This window comes from Protopterus annectens, chromosome 2.part1 (genome assembly GCF_019279795.1).
Source record: "Protopterus annectens isolate FY-2018-M chromosome 2.part1, PAN1.0, whole genome shotgun sequence".
Classification (NCBI taxonomy): domain Eukaryota; kingdom Metazoa; phylum Chordata; order Ceratodontiformes; family Protopteridae; genus Protopterus; species Protopterus annectens.
The window spans coordinates 930,967,165-930,982,338 of record NC_056729.1 but is presented as its reverse complement, the minus strand read 5'-3'; the positions used below and the strand labels follow the sequence as shown (position 1 = coordinate 930,982,338).

The 15,174-nt window shown below is 44.5% G+C and overlaps 1 protein-coding gene across 1 annotated transcript in view; it reads right to left on the bottom strand.

Moving 5' to 3' along the window:
• NEK1 (NIMA related kinase 1) overlaps positions 1-15,174 on the bottom strand; it is a gene marked incomplete in the record, with an annotated part of 3,475,820 nt that overhangs the window by 3,205,660 nt on the left and 254,986 nt on the right.

Below are 15,174 nucleotides of genomic sequence, written 5' to 3'. Positions count from 1 at the left end.
CAGAAGTTGGGGCCATTGGGGACGGGCCCACTTTTTGTTGTGACATATGCGCCGTAGTAGTGGGTACCAGTGTTGTCTTGGCCAGTCTGGAGCTATTAGGATCCCCTTGGGCTGCTCTGCTTTAATCTTTAATAATACTGTGGTCATCAGTGGCAGAGGTGGAAATGCATAGATTTTTAGGGAGCTCCAGTTGAATGAGAGAGCATCTATCTTCCATGCTTGTGGATGATATGTCCTTGAACAGAACTTTTGTAGGTGATGATTGAGGTGTGAGGCAAATAGGTCTACGTCTGGCCTGCCACATGTCGAGATGAGTCGTATAAAGATTTCTGGATGTAACCTCCATTCGTGGGGATCTAGGAAATTCCTGCTCAGACTGTCCGCCAGAACATTCTCTTTGCCTGGAACAAATTGGGATTGTAGCTGTATGTTTAGGCTCAGTGATTTCTCCCAAAGATTCATTGTCAGTCTGCAAAGGGGGTAAGAATGAGTGCCCCCCTGCTTGTTTATGTACCACATCACAGTGGTGTTGTCTGTCCGTATTAGTAGGTGGCCTTGTTGAAGTTGTTGTCCAAAGGCCTGGATGGCAAGAATTACTGCCAGCATTTCTTTCTGGTTGATATGCAGATGTGCTTCCTTTGGAGACCATTGTCCTTGAATACATCTGCCCTCCATGTGCGCCCCCCATCCAAGGTCTGAGGCATCTGTGGTCATGGTCTGTGTTATCTGAGGTTTTTTGAATGACATACCTGTGTTTAACTGACTTGCTGAGGCCCACCATAGAAATTCCTTTTGAAGACATGGAATGAGTGGTATGGTTGCCTCTAGGTTGTCGCTGTGTTGAGACCATAAGCTTTTTAGGTGCCATTGAAGCTTTCTCATGTGAAGTCTTGCTAGTGGAACCAGGAGAATGCAGGATGCCATGTAACTCAGGGCCTGTAGGAATCTCCTTGCAGTCATCTGGGTGAGTTTTGCTAAATTTTTGAAGTAATGAGTTAACTTCTTTTGCTTGTCTTCTGTCAGGTAAGCTATTTGAGAGGCTGTGTCTAGTTTGGCTCCTAAGAATGTTATTTGCTGGGATGGCTGAAGTCTTGACTTTTGAAAGCTGCCTGTGTATCCCAGAGCTTGTAGCAGTTGTATGACATAATAAGAAGTTATGTACCTACCATAACGTTCCATGTTAGTTGTCTTCTCTCGCCTTCTTTCTTGCTTGATGGGTTCGGAGCCGATCCCTCGGCTCCGACTCGGCACTTGCTTTAGCTCGAGAACTCCTTTTACCAGCTCGAGGCAGCCCCATATCCCATGATGCAAGGCAGGAAGTACCCAGATCTCGTTTGTTGACAAAAAGGGCAATAACACCAAGCATAAACAATACTTCCCAAAGGAAGAAGAAACTTACAAATGGAAAAAGGACCAGGTCTGAATGGTCTTTAGTATTATAGTTTCTTATACAAGGTCTGTCCAGGCCAGGGGGAAGGAGGGAGGGTCGCAAGAAAGAAGGCGAGAGAAGACAACTAACATGGAACGTTATGGTAGGTACATAACTTCTTAATGTTAAGTTGTCAATCTCGCCTTCATTCTTGCTTGATGGGACCGCGTCCCTAGCACCTCTATCCTGGGTGGCTCAATGGAACAAACTCTTGAGGACTGTAGAGCCAAAACTGGCTCTGTCCCTGGAGGCCAAGTCCAATTTGTAATGGGAAACAAAAGTGTGAGGAGTGGCCCAAGTGGCCGCTGCACAAATAGTGTCTAAGGGCAGTCTAGCTTGAAAAGCTGTAGAAGTAGCTAAACTCCTAGTTGAATGTGCTTTAGGTTTTGAGCACAGCTGTTTTCCCCTGATCGTATAAATTTCAGTGATGACCGAAGAAAGCCATCTGGACAAAGTCACTTTAGAAACAGGAAGGCCTTTTTATTATCCGCATAGGAAACAAAAAGTTGATCAGATTTTCTAAATTTTTGTTCTGTCCAAATAATATCTAAGCTGACGGTGGACGCCAAGATAATGTAGCTTTTGTTCAGCTCTATCTGAATAGTTAGGAAAAAATACAGGAGATCAATAGATTGATTCAGATTGTTTTTCAAGCGACCTTAGGTAAAAAGGATGGATTAGTTCTCAAAGATACTCTGTCTTTGTGAAAAATCAAATAGGGGGGTCGAACCGAAAGAGCATGAAGTTCAGACACCCTCCTGGCAGATGTAATAGCCACTAGGAATAAAGTTTTCCAAGAAAGATATTTCAGGGAACAAGAAACAGCTGGCTCGAAGGGGAAGAATCAAGGATGTCAGCACTAAATTTAAATCCCACTGAGGAGGAGGATTCCTGATTGGAGGCTTTAGTAGGAAAATTCCTTTCAAAAAGGCCCTGCAGAGCCTATGGGACATAATATTATGATCTGCTATCCCGACATGAAAATTAGAAATAGCAGCCAACTGAACTCTGACTGTGGAAGAAGAGGAGCCTGCATGGAAAATCTCTGCTAAGAAGTCCAGAACTGCCTGAACAGGGGCAGTAAAAGGATCAATATTTTGGGCCTTAGCCCAATAAGAGAAACGTTTCCATTTGCTTGTGTAAATCCTCCTGGTAGAGGATTTTAGTGAAGCTACTATGATATCTCTAACTGGGTTAGAGATCAAAGGAAGCCTGGCTAAGGAAGGAAGTGGAGCAACCATGCTGTGAGGTTGAGAGAAGGGATTGACCGGTGCAGCTGACCGGATTGGTGAATCAGTAGATCTGGCACTGGGTCCAGATGCCACGGCTGCACCAAAAGGTGATGATGGAGGAACGGGAACCAAACTTGTCGAGGCCAGTAAGGGGCAATGAGAATCAATTTGGCTCTCAAACGGTAGCTTTCTGGATCACCTGAGGGATCAGAGGAAATGGAGGGAAGGCATAAAGAAGTCCCTGGGGCCAATCCTGGGTCAGAGCGTCTCTGGGGGGATGGCCTGATAGAGGGAAGAGGCTGAAGAAGTCTGGACATTTGCTGTTTTGGGGAGTAGCAAAAGATCGCAACATGGACGACCCCATTCCAGAAAAATCTCTTCCGCTATGGATTGCTTGAGAGACCACTCGTGAGGCATGAGAATAGCTCTGCTCAATCTGTCCGCTATAATGTTGGTTTTCCCAGGGATATGCGTTGCTACCAGAAACCGATGAGAGGAGATCGCCCATTGCCATAGTCTGAGCGCTTCTCGACACAAGGGGTAGGACTTGGTTCCGCCCTGTTTGTTGATATACCAAACTACAGACATGTTGTCTGTGTGGACTGCAATTGTCCCTACGGGAAGAAAGTCGTTGAGGGCTTGCAACGTTAAAAGCACTGCTCTCATCTCCAGGACATTTATATGCAGATGGTACTCGAACGGTTGCCACGTCCCATGAACCATCCTGCCCTGATAATGACCCCCACCCGATCAGGAGGCATCCGTGGTGACAGTGGCTATCGGGACGGAGGTACAAAGCACCTGCCTTGGTGAACCTGAGACGATGTGATCCACCAAGCAAGATGTTCTTTGCATGTTTGTGTCACCAGAATCTGGTGACGCATTGGGAGTTGCTGGTATGACCACTGTGTGAACAGCATCCACTGAAGGAGGCGCATGTAGAATCGAGCCAGGGAAGAAGAGTGATGGCCGCAGCCATAAGACCTAACACCTTTAGAACCATTCTGGCCTGTACCTTCTTGCTGGCCAGAATGATCCTGACATGAGTCTGAATGTCTGAAACTCTTTGTTCTGTAAGGGTAGCTGACATCCGAACAGTGTTTAAGTTTGCGCCTATGAAGGTAATAGACTGGCAGGGCGATAAGGATGATTTTTCGTAGTTGACTGAGATGCCCAAATGAGAACAAAGGTCTATTGTGTAATCCCTGGCTTGTATAAGCTGATGCCTGGTGGTGGCTGACAGGAGCCAGTCGTCGAGATACGGAAACACCTGGAATCCTTGACGTCTCAGGTGAGCCGTGACCACTGCCATGCATTTGGTGAACACTCTGGGGGCTGTAGTGAGACCAAAGGGCAGGGCTCTGAACTGGAAATGACTGGACCCCAGCCGAAGCGGAGAAATCTCCTGGAGCATCTGTGAATTTTGATGTGATAGCACGCATCCTGAAGATCTATTGAGCACATCCAGTTGTCCTTCTGTAAGAAGGGTAGAATTGACTGAAGAGTGACCATTCGGAATCTTGTCTTCCTGACAGACTTGTTGAGTCTGCTGAGATCCAATATTGGTCTCCAGTCTCCCGTCCTTTTGGGGACCAAAAAGAACCTTGAGTAGATTCCGGCTCTGAATGGTCTATAACTGGCTGAATGGCTCTTTTTGCAGTAGTTTTGCGATCTCTAACTCTGCAATGTCCCTTAGACCGGTGGTACATCTGGAAGGGAACTTGAGGGGAAGGGACTTTCCTCGAAAGGAATTATGTAACCCTTGGATATGATCGACTGTACCCATCTGTCTTGAGTGAGGGAATGCCAGGCTTCTGGGTACAGTGATAATCTTCCCGACTGCCTCCAAGGAGGGACAGCCGGGCAACACCTCAGGGATGCTGAAAGGGCTTCTCAGGAAGAGACTCCCTGTTGCCCTGATTCTTCGGACCCCTCTGCCTCTAGAGCGGCGTCTGTTGTTGTTACCCCTCTGCCTCTAGGGGTAAACTGACCACGTGAATCCGGCGTGACTCCTTGGGATTTACGGAACCACATCTTCCCACCCTCTGTCCTTTGGGATAAGGCCTAGAAGGGGTGGAAAACGGACTCCAACAGCAGAAAGAGTCTTGCCGTCCTGCTCACACCTGGTCAAGGTTTCCTTCACCTGAGGGCCAAACAAAGCTGACCCATCAAAGGGAGAATTTGTGAAGGACGCCTTAAAGGGATCCATAAAATCACATAGCCGCATCCAGGCTTGGCGTCTGAGAGCCACACCTGTGCCTGCAGCTCTACTCGCTCCATCAGCAGCATAAGATATTAGCCGCATGGAGGAGTTAGCAATGGAATTGAGGGTTCCTAGCTGCGAAGCAATCTTTTCTTGGGCCCCTGCAGCTGTAGGATCCTGAATTACTTCTCCCAGCTCCTTCAGGATATCTCTCTGGAGTCTGGTGAAGTGACAAAGATAATTCAGCGAACGGACAGCAAAGGTCGCTGAGGAAAACATCCGCTTGCCGTACCTATCCATGGTCCTAGAGTCCTTGTTAGGAGGATGGACAGGCACGGAAGGATCTGCAAGTTCCTTTTTGGTGGCCGCAGCCACCACCATGGCATCAGCGGGGACACCCTTGGTAAGGAATTGTTTGTCACTAGGGGCAGTTATAAATTTAGAAGGCCTCCTAGGGACTGGCTCTACAGAGTCAGGAGCTGTCCACGCCTTCGAGCTATAACCTGCATAAGGGGGTCGAGGCGGAGACACCCAGGGGGGGGAGGGGCGAGAACCCAACGCCCCCAGGTATACTGACTCATCCTCAGAGGGATTGTTGGTGGGCCAGTTTCCTCTGTTTCAGAAGTTCTAGGATGTCTGAGAAGGAGACATCCTCAGAGGGGATCTAGGGGATCCCTCTGACTCATCAAAGTCAGTATCCAAGTGACAGACTCAGGGAGTCTACATGCTTCCTCTTACAAGTCCTCTTCCTAGGAGGATCTCCAAACATCAGGAGAATCCTCGGAAGAGGGGAAATTCCCAATGGGGAAACCTGAGGCGGAGGATCTCTGGGTCCTGTAGCAAGAGAAGTGGCAGAGATGTCAACAGGTACAATAGAGGGAGGAGCTACGGAAGAGACTGCTGACTGATACCAGTGGCCAGTACACTCTTCATCACCTCGAATGCTCCCTCCCAGGCAGGTCCGAGAGACCCGCTCCAAGAGCTAGGAACTCCGGGGCCACCGAAGGGAAGTCTCCGAGGCAGATGTCGGAGCCGAGCTCACCAAGGCCGAGGCTCCAAGGGGAAGAGCGGTTCGGACAAGGGTCCGATGCCGCTCACCCCTCGGAGGAGACCATGGAAGCCCGACCACGAATCCCTCTAAGGAAGAGGAGATAAGAGTAGGGGCTGAAGGAACAGAAGGGGTATCCGTCCTCCAGCCGTAGCAGTAACCATGCCCGAAGACTCCAACTCCAAGCTCTGAGGTAGAGTTGAAGGAGGAACTGTAACGGGTGTGGACCAACAGTCGCCTGCTGAGACGGACTGTGTAGCATTTGGGCCAGTACCTGTGACTTGAGCAATCTACTGACCACTCTCTCTAGGTCATGGTCTGACAACCTGGATGACCTTGAAGATCGGCTCCGATGGCTCCGTTCGATAGAAGAGGCGAGGCCGAGCCGAAGTATCGGCTCCAAGGAAGGGGACCTCGACCTCTTCCTGGAATGGGTCATCAGACCCGATATTACTGATCCTGTCGGCACCGATTTCTCGGAGCCGCAGAACGCCGATATCGGCTCCAGCCGAGCCGATACAGCCACCAGTAACGGTGTCGGAGCCGATCGGAGCCGACACCGATGCCTGTGCCACATGGGTGTCGGAGCCGATCGGAGCCGACACCGATGCCCGTACACGTGGGTGTCGGAGCCGGTCGGAACCGACACCACAGTGGTCAAAGCAGATTCGCACCTATAGCCATCGGCCCGAAAGCTTAGTGGATCCAGAATCGCTCCAGCCGAGCGATCTCGACTCTATATGAGTCGGAGCCGAGGCCACAGGCTTAGAAACAGAAGCCTGGGTCTTGGCAGATTTAGTTGATTTTGTGGGGCCGACTTAGCCGGAGAGCCCTCCGCTTAAGAAGACCCCTGAGAATCAACTTATTCCTTCTCTCCTGCAGGACTCTCTGGCTGAAGGAGTGACAAATAGCACAGGAGTCCTGCAGGTGAAGAGGGCCTAAACAGTACAGGCAAGAAGTGTGACCGCCTGTCAGAGACATCTTCTGACAGCACGAGTCACACTTCTTAAAACCTGAAACCCTCTCTTTAGACATGGTGCCTAACAAAACACACACACACCAGTCCAATTAATTAAACTAATACCAAAAGGGTATTTAGTAAAAAACACCAACACTCACACACCCTAACAGGGGGGGGGATGGGATAGGGAATTAACTGACTAAAAAATTAAGAGAGACAGGGATTTCTGTCAGAAAAAGTTAAATTTAAAGTTAAACTATCAAAACAAAAAGTTTTTAACTAAAAAGGGGCTTAAATGTCACAAAAGTGAATTACTTACCAGGAGCTGGTAAAGAGAAGACCTCCCAAGCGAAGCGGCAAACGAGATCTGGGTACTTCCTGCCTTGCATCATGGGATATGGGGCTGCCTCGAGCTGGTAAAAGGAGTTCTCGAGCTAAAGCAAGTGCCGAGTCGGAGCCGAGGGATCGGCTCCGAACCCATCAAGCAAGAATGAAGGCGAGATTGACAACTTAACATTTCAAGTTTTTTGTCAAAATTAGTTTGTCGTCCGCTTGTATGAGGCAGTCGTCCAGGTACGGGTAAATTTGAATTCCCTGGAGCCTGCAATGAGCAATTACTGAAGCCAGGCATTTCGTGAATACTCTGGGCGCAGTAGACAAGCCAAATGGCAATGCTGAGAATTGATAATGCTCTGGCCCTGCAAGAAATCTGAGGCATCTTCTGCAGCTGTGTCTGATAGGGACATGCAGGTATGCCTCCTTGAGGTCCAGAGTAATCAGCCAAGACCCCTTGCCCAGCATGGGAAGAAGTTGCTGTAGTGTCAGCATTTTGAACTTTGGTACTATGAGAAAAGTGTTTAGAGCGGACAAGTCCAGTATTGGTCTCCATTGAGTTTCTTTTCTTGGAACAAGGAACAGTCTTGAGTAAAACCCCTGACCCTGTTCTTGTTGTGGAACTTTTTCTATTGCTTTGATCTGAGCAAGCAGGGAAATTTGCTCGATAGCCTCTGCCGTCTGATGCTGTGGAAGGTTTGGCATTCCTTGTTTTCTTGGCAAGGTATGAAAATGGAACCTGTAACCGTGGTCTATAATGTCCAAAATCCATTTGTCCTTTGTCAGTTTGTGCCAATTGCTTGAAAACAGAGATAATTTTCCGCCCAAAGGAGCTGCTGCTTGCTCCTTGGTCAGCGGAAGTAGAGGAAAGTCATTGAGATTGTTCCTGTGGGGCAGGAGAAACCCCTGTGTCACTTCTTCGGTTTGCCATTGTCGTCCTCTGTAGGATCCTCTGTATTATCCTCTTCCTCGGGCACGGCTGTTTTTGCCCCTTTGAAATCTTTCAGGATTAGGAAAGGACCAGTTCTTGGACTGCCAATTCCTGCTGAATCTGGGTGGCTGAACCTGGAGGAAATCTTTGACTGTCTGAACTGACTTGGCTTTTTCCTCAATGGACTTTAACACATCTTTAGCATTAGCACCAAAAAGCTTGTTCTTTTCCAAAGGTGCGTCAAGAAGTTTTGCCTTAACCTGATCTGGCAAAAGTTGATCTTTTAACCATGCATGCCTTCGAATGACCGCCCCTGTCATAGCTGCCCTACAAGTATAAATCATCCAAAACATCAAGCACAGGAGGAATAGCTAATTGGATGACTTCGGTTTTCGAAGAATACAGGAGCTGACCGACCGGCACTTGCGAACTGCTTCTGCTTCGGGCACCGCGCGGCAAGAAAGACTGAAGAAGATGGCGTCGGCTGATGCTTATGTACTCCAGCCGCTCTGACGTCGGAGAGAAATGTGACATCAGCCGACGTCGGACCCAGACTTTGGAATCCGGCCGACCGAGGGCTGCCTGAGGCAGGACAACCCATATGTTATGACTGCAGTTGCATTCTTGAAGGACATCACTAAACGTCCAATAATGCTCCACTGTTACTCCATCCTTTAAACAATTTCCAAAATTGTCTGCTAGTTCATCTTATTCAAGCCTCCATTGTTCTTTGCTTGTGTAGTTGCCCTAAAACACCACCTAGTGTTGTTTGTTGGTATATACCTACACAAGCTGCAATGGTCACACAAATAAACTTCCAAAAGGAAATTTTATGAGTGTGTGTGTGTGTGTGTGGGGGGGGGGGGGGATGGAAGCCATGCCCGACCATATATAAAATGACCTAGTCTAGGAGGCCATGCTGTTGTATACATATGAATTAGTGGACAATTTTCCTAAAATAGTAATAAAAAATATATATAATATTATAAATAAAAAGTAAAGGAACATAGTGATTTACCTCATGAGGCTTTTGAGCTTCAGTATACAAGAAATAGAATAAAGGTGGATATCGATACCATTTGGATTGTTTTAATAGAAGTGGTGCAGTGAGGGCGTGCTCATTTGTCTCAGTTCTTTTTCTAGTTTGTTTTTTGTGTTTGGATTCCTTATCTATTACTAGTATGTTAGGTATGTTATTTCGCCTTAAGGGTTGTGATTGTGCAGCACACTGATTTTGTGTTTTATGTGTTGTCTGGTTTGTGACGGGAAGTGCAGGTTGTTTGGGTGTCTGCTTTGGAGGTCTCTAATGCTTTTGTAGGTTTTATTTAGAGCCTCAGAGTATGATTTTATGCATTTATGTTTATTTTTTGCCAGTGCTGTTTTAGTAGGTCTGTGCGTGGCTGGAGTTGTGGTGCAAGTATTAACCTTCTCTTGACTGTCAGTTCCAGTCTTGGGTAGAGACAGCTTAGCTTCCAGTTTGGCTGTATAATTGCATCTCTCGCATATGTTAGTGTTTTGTGGTAGGAGGAGAGAGTTGTCTGTGTACATGAGGCAGTTGTAACATTGCCTCAAGATACCCAGATTCACCAGTTGGACTGAAGAGTGCACCTGAAGTTGATCTTTGGTCATGCCTGAGTAGTAGGGTGAGCTGCTTAGTCGCTTGGATGGTGAGGGGTGAATAAAGAGCCTTGCCCTGCTGGGCAATCAGTGTCAGGGTGTATTAGTGCTTCCTATTAGGTCTGAGCAAGTACTGGGCTGTAAGATGCTTTTTGAGTGCTTAGGTTGAGAGTTAGACTAGTTTCAAGGGAAAAACTGAAGAGGACACTTACTGGAGCCGGGAATAATTTAACCGTAGCTAACCGGCACTGCCTGGTGCGCAAAACAGTGCAAACGCGGTTTTTATAGTAGGGAAATGAAAGAGATAGAAATTAGCCCAACATGGCCAATAAACTACTAACTTCTGGGCTGGAACCACTCCTCCAGGGACAGATAAGGTTGCTCAAAACGCCCCTCTCTCACAGGTGAACAGAGAAACTTCCTTCTATCCAAGTAAGGTATGGGCAACTCGGAAACTGGTATCACAACCCTGAATTTCACACTAGCCTGAAAACTGGACTATACTAGCTTAGAAAGGCGGGAAAAAAGGAATTTTTTTGTTTGTTTTTTTGAAAAGATAAGGCAAAAACAGTACAAAAATACTCTTAAAACAGCTTTAAACGACTACAAATGATCAGAAAATCTATCACACTTTAGTGTGTAGCCTACAACAGTTAAACAAATTATTTAAACAAAAAATGTTTTAAAAGTGCAGGCAGTCAAATAAGTACAATATATGAAAAAAACAAGCTTTTAAATCACAATAAACGCTAGAAAATCTGTGTTTAGGTGGAAAACAGTTAAGTACAGCAAGAAAGTACAGAAAACTGATACTTAATCACTCCAAAGTCTCTCTCCTAAGCTAGAAGGCTTCAGTTTACGGCTTTCTAGTGCTACCCAGTAGGTTAGTTACAGGAAAGATGAGAAACAAGTGCAGATGTGGTCTTTTAAACCAGAAAGTTGAAAGAGATGGATAAACTGTCCAAATGGTCAATAAACTACAATTTCTGGGCCTAGAACCTCTCCTCTCGTGGTAGACAGGCTACCTAGTGCTTACCACTCCCACTGATAAGCTACAAGGCTTTCCTCCAACACATAAAGGCTTGCGGGGCTCAGAAGCTTACCAACAGTCCTGGATACAGCAACTCTGTAGCTGGACTAGGCTAGTTGCAGGAAAGGTGGGAAACAAGCGCAAGTGCAGCTTTTAAACCGGAACGTTGAAAGACATGGAAAAAAAACTGCCCAAACGGCCAATAGCTACAATTTCTGGGCCAGGAACCACTCCTCTTGTGGTAGATTGGCTACCTAATGCTTACCACTCCCACTGATAAGCTAGAAGGCTTCCCTCCAGCACGGAAAGGCTTGGGGGGCTCAAAAGCTTACAAAGAGTCCTGGATACAGCAAGTCTGTAACCTGGACTAGTTTCCTGCCTTTCCTGGTACTAGTCAAGTGCAAACACAGGCTTTTAAATCAGAATGTTGAAAGAGATGGAAAAGCTTCCCAACCCGCCAATAAACTATAATTTCTGTGCCAGAAACCACTCCTCCTGTGGTAGATAGGTTACCTAGTGCTTACCACTCCCGCTGATAAGCTAGAAGGCTTCTCTCCAACACAGAAGGGCTTGGGGGGCTCAGAAGCTTACCAACAGTCCTGAATACAGCAAATATGTACCTGGACTACACTAGTTACAGGAAAGGCGGGGACCAAACGTAAAAAGGGCTTTTAACCAGAAAGTAGAAAGAGATGGAAAAACTGCCCAAACGGCCAATGAACTACAATTTCCAGGCCAAAACCCACTCTTCCCATGGTAGATAGGCTACCTAGTACTTACCACTCCCACTGATAAGCTAAAAGGCTTCCTTCCAACACAGAAAGGCTTGGGGTGCTCAGAAGCTTACCAACAGTCCTGGATACAGCAAGTCTGTATCTGGACTTGACTAGTTACAGGAAAGGGAGGAAACGATCATAATATTTTTTTTTTGTTACAGAAAAGCAGCTAAAACAGCAGTAAATACACTTCAAATTGTAGTGCAGGCCAGCACACCCGAGCGTGTAGAAACACTACGGCAAATACAGTTCAAATAAATGCAATTAAATTAACAAATGACTAAAAACAAGTACAGAAGGCAGTAAATTAGAAGGTTACTAACAAGCAGTAATAAATGCAGAGTAAGAGCGACTGAACAGATAGCATGCAGAAGAGCAACTAAGAGAGTTACAGTAAGAGCAGATGAATAAGTTATATATATATATATATTTATTTTATTTTATTTTTTTTTTTTTTTTTTTTTTTTGAGGGAAGGAACAGAGCAGGATTACGAGGTTACAGGGGTTGTCCTTCCCAAATGCTCTCTTTGTACATAATAGGAGTGCCTGAAATAAGAATATGATCTCACTGCACTCAGTTGAGTTGAGTGAGCAAATGAGATGGGCCCAGAAGGAGTATCCAAATACAAATCTACAAGAGGGGCAGGCAATTTCAAAGCCACCAACATTAATACCAAAACAAGAACAGGGAGGGTGGATGAGGAACTAACTGTAGAGAGACAGCCACAACTTCAGTTGAGTTAATATTCAGTGAAAAACACAAATAAATCAATTAAATACAGTACTATATGCTTTTCATCAGTCCTTAATTTTCAGCTTACAGGTTTTGCTGTGCCCTCCTAAAACTGGCAATTTTGGAGAGAAAAAAAGATGGTGAATTATATTCAGTAAATTAAGAGCAGTCACAGACCTTTTTCTTCAGAAAATGCCTGTTAATTCACATTCTGTTGTACTGTCAAAAGATATCTGTGATTTCAGGCATTTGCCCTTGGTTATTTTTTAGATTTGTTTTGATTCTGGAGGTAAGATGTTGTAAGCTGTGTAGTTGTTTTTCACCTCTGTCACTAATTTTACATCCTAAAAATTTAATTTTTGGGGGATAAGGAACAACATTCTGGGCATCTCTGTGGCATTTTAGACACCATTCTTAATAATGAATAAGTAGTCCACAAATCTAAGCCTCAATGCATTTGAGTATGTTTTGTTTTAATCGTGTCTGTTAGTGTTTGAGCGGAACTGTCCTGAGATCAGCAATCCAGAATCCTGCACTGCCTGTTAAAAATCCCAGTGAAACAGGCTCTGCTGTATGATTTTTGATGGACTCGTACACCGGTATATGGGCCAATCATAAATCGCAAAGCCAGAGCCACTTTGTTCAATGTGGAACAGTGATCTGTTCTTTTTTTTTTTTTTGGTCTTCACTTAGCGTGCAGGACCTTTTTTTTTGGTCCTACCTGTCCCATCAGAAATGTGGCAACCCTGGGGGCTGTGAATGGGGGTGCCCCACTTAACCATGATTTTTGTGAAGGGGGAGGGGCAGCAAACTCAAAGACAGCCCTGGGTGGCACAAACCCTAGCTACACCAATGGCTTAACTACTAACTGGTGAATTTATTTACCCTTCTTCACCCACCACTTTCACTTACTACATATAAAAAATTTGAAATAGCAGCTTCAAAAAAACAAACATGCATCATCAACACCCCAAATATAACTGGGGCTGATAACATACATATGTTTTGGCATTATTCTGCTATTCAATAGGTGTGGTGAAAAGCGATTACCTAGCTTAATGAGGTATATGGGATTTAAATAAGCTTAAACTGGAGGTTCTGGATTTCTGGCTTACTTCCAAGGATAAATACCCATGAAGCTAAGCTCTAAAAGTTATACTGGGCATTAGAGAGCGTTAAACTCCTCTGCACTAGAATATGTAAGAGTAGTTAGATGCCTAATTTTGATGACAGATCTGCATATTAAAAAAAACTACAAGATTAATTTTACATTCTTTTAAAATTAACGAGCCAGAATTGAGCTTTCCACACAAACGGGGAATCTTTTTTGAGCAGTTTGGTCATGAACAGCCCAAAAGCTTCTCCACCAGGACTATATAAATCAACTTAAATGGAAGTAAATTAAATTTGTATTGTGTCATCTTTAATGTTCAGTTAAGTGCTGACTGACTGCTTACCATACCTGTGAACTGACTGCATACGATATCCATACATCTTTACTGAACGTTATATAGATGTACTTTTTTTTTTTTTTTGAACGAATTAAAAGACACTTATTCACTATTTTAACAATAAAAAAAATACAGACTTAAGAAAAAACAACAGCTTTGAACAGTTAACATAACATAAAACATTCATACTATGCATATCTTTGCTTCACATTAATGTCACACTAACACATTTGGTCGGAATTTTTTTCATACTTCATTAATAAATGCGTACAGTGTAAATAAGACTGTCATTCTGTACCAGCAACAATCATGGTTACAGCAAATACTCAGACTTAGATACTACAAAAATTACTATTCATAGTTCCTTATCAAAAGGATCAGACTTTTCGTAACATATACAGTTAAAATATGGAGTACGCAATATTCTGCACTATTACTCTTATCTATATCAATGGTTCTTACCTAAAAACAGTTCAAATGACTATATTCATCACAGCCCCTAACTATGGATGTTGACTTTGACTTCTGTAGTTAAGGACTAGGGAAGAAATCACATAAGCTATTCCTCTGTATATATATTAAAAAAGACAAACATTTATAAATGGCCTTCAGCAGTAATTAGATTGTCAAAACTGTAGTGAATTTTATGGGAGGGGTCTTAAAAATCATGCTCTCTTCAGTTCCAATAATTTTTAGTGATCAGTCAAAATGTGCAGCATTCTTAGTCAAGCATGTCTGACCTTAAAATTGCTTAATCACTCAGTTAAATGAAATCTCTCATACCATCTCTGTCCAGATACCATGTATCACATGCCTCTTTTCTATTTGTTTCTTGCTGGTAAACCTACTTCTTCACCAAAACAGAAGAGGCACCTGGATTAACAGAACACCCCTTTCAAGATGACTGCTGAGGTAACCCTTCTAACTTAAACACTGCATATTCAGTACATGTAAACATCAAAGCACCTCCTGGTAAATGAATGTTCAACATAGCTGAGAAAGTAAAGTTATATTTTAAATCACTTCATTTAGACTTCATTAACATCCACACCCTGCAGCTTCTACTGAAACGTTCTGTCCTAATAATCATGCCATACAATCATCATTCCAACTACTACTGTTAAGCTTCTTTACTGGCCACCACAGTGTGTGCCTGTTCCTTTTCATATGTAGACATCCATCACAGTCCCTGACTATGGATGTCAATTTATATTCTGCAGCCCTTAACAAGTCAGTTATATAACCTGTTCTTCTACCTAGGTTTATCTCATTACTTTTTTAGTGGAGACAATGGCAACCTGGGTAATTTCATAATCCAAAAGGACAATTTACTGAAACCTGCCCACTGTGCCAAGAACTTCTATCACTCGCCTCCTTCCAAAACTCAAACTAGTCCAAAAATTTTTTTACAGCCTCATCTCCCATAGCAA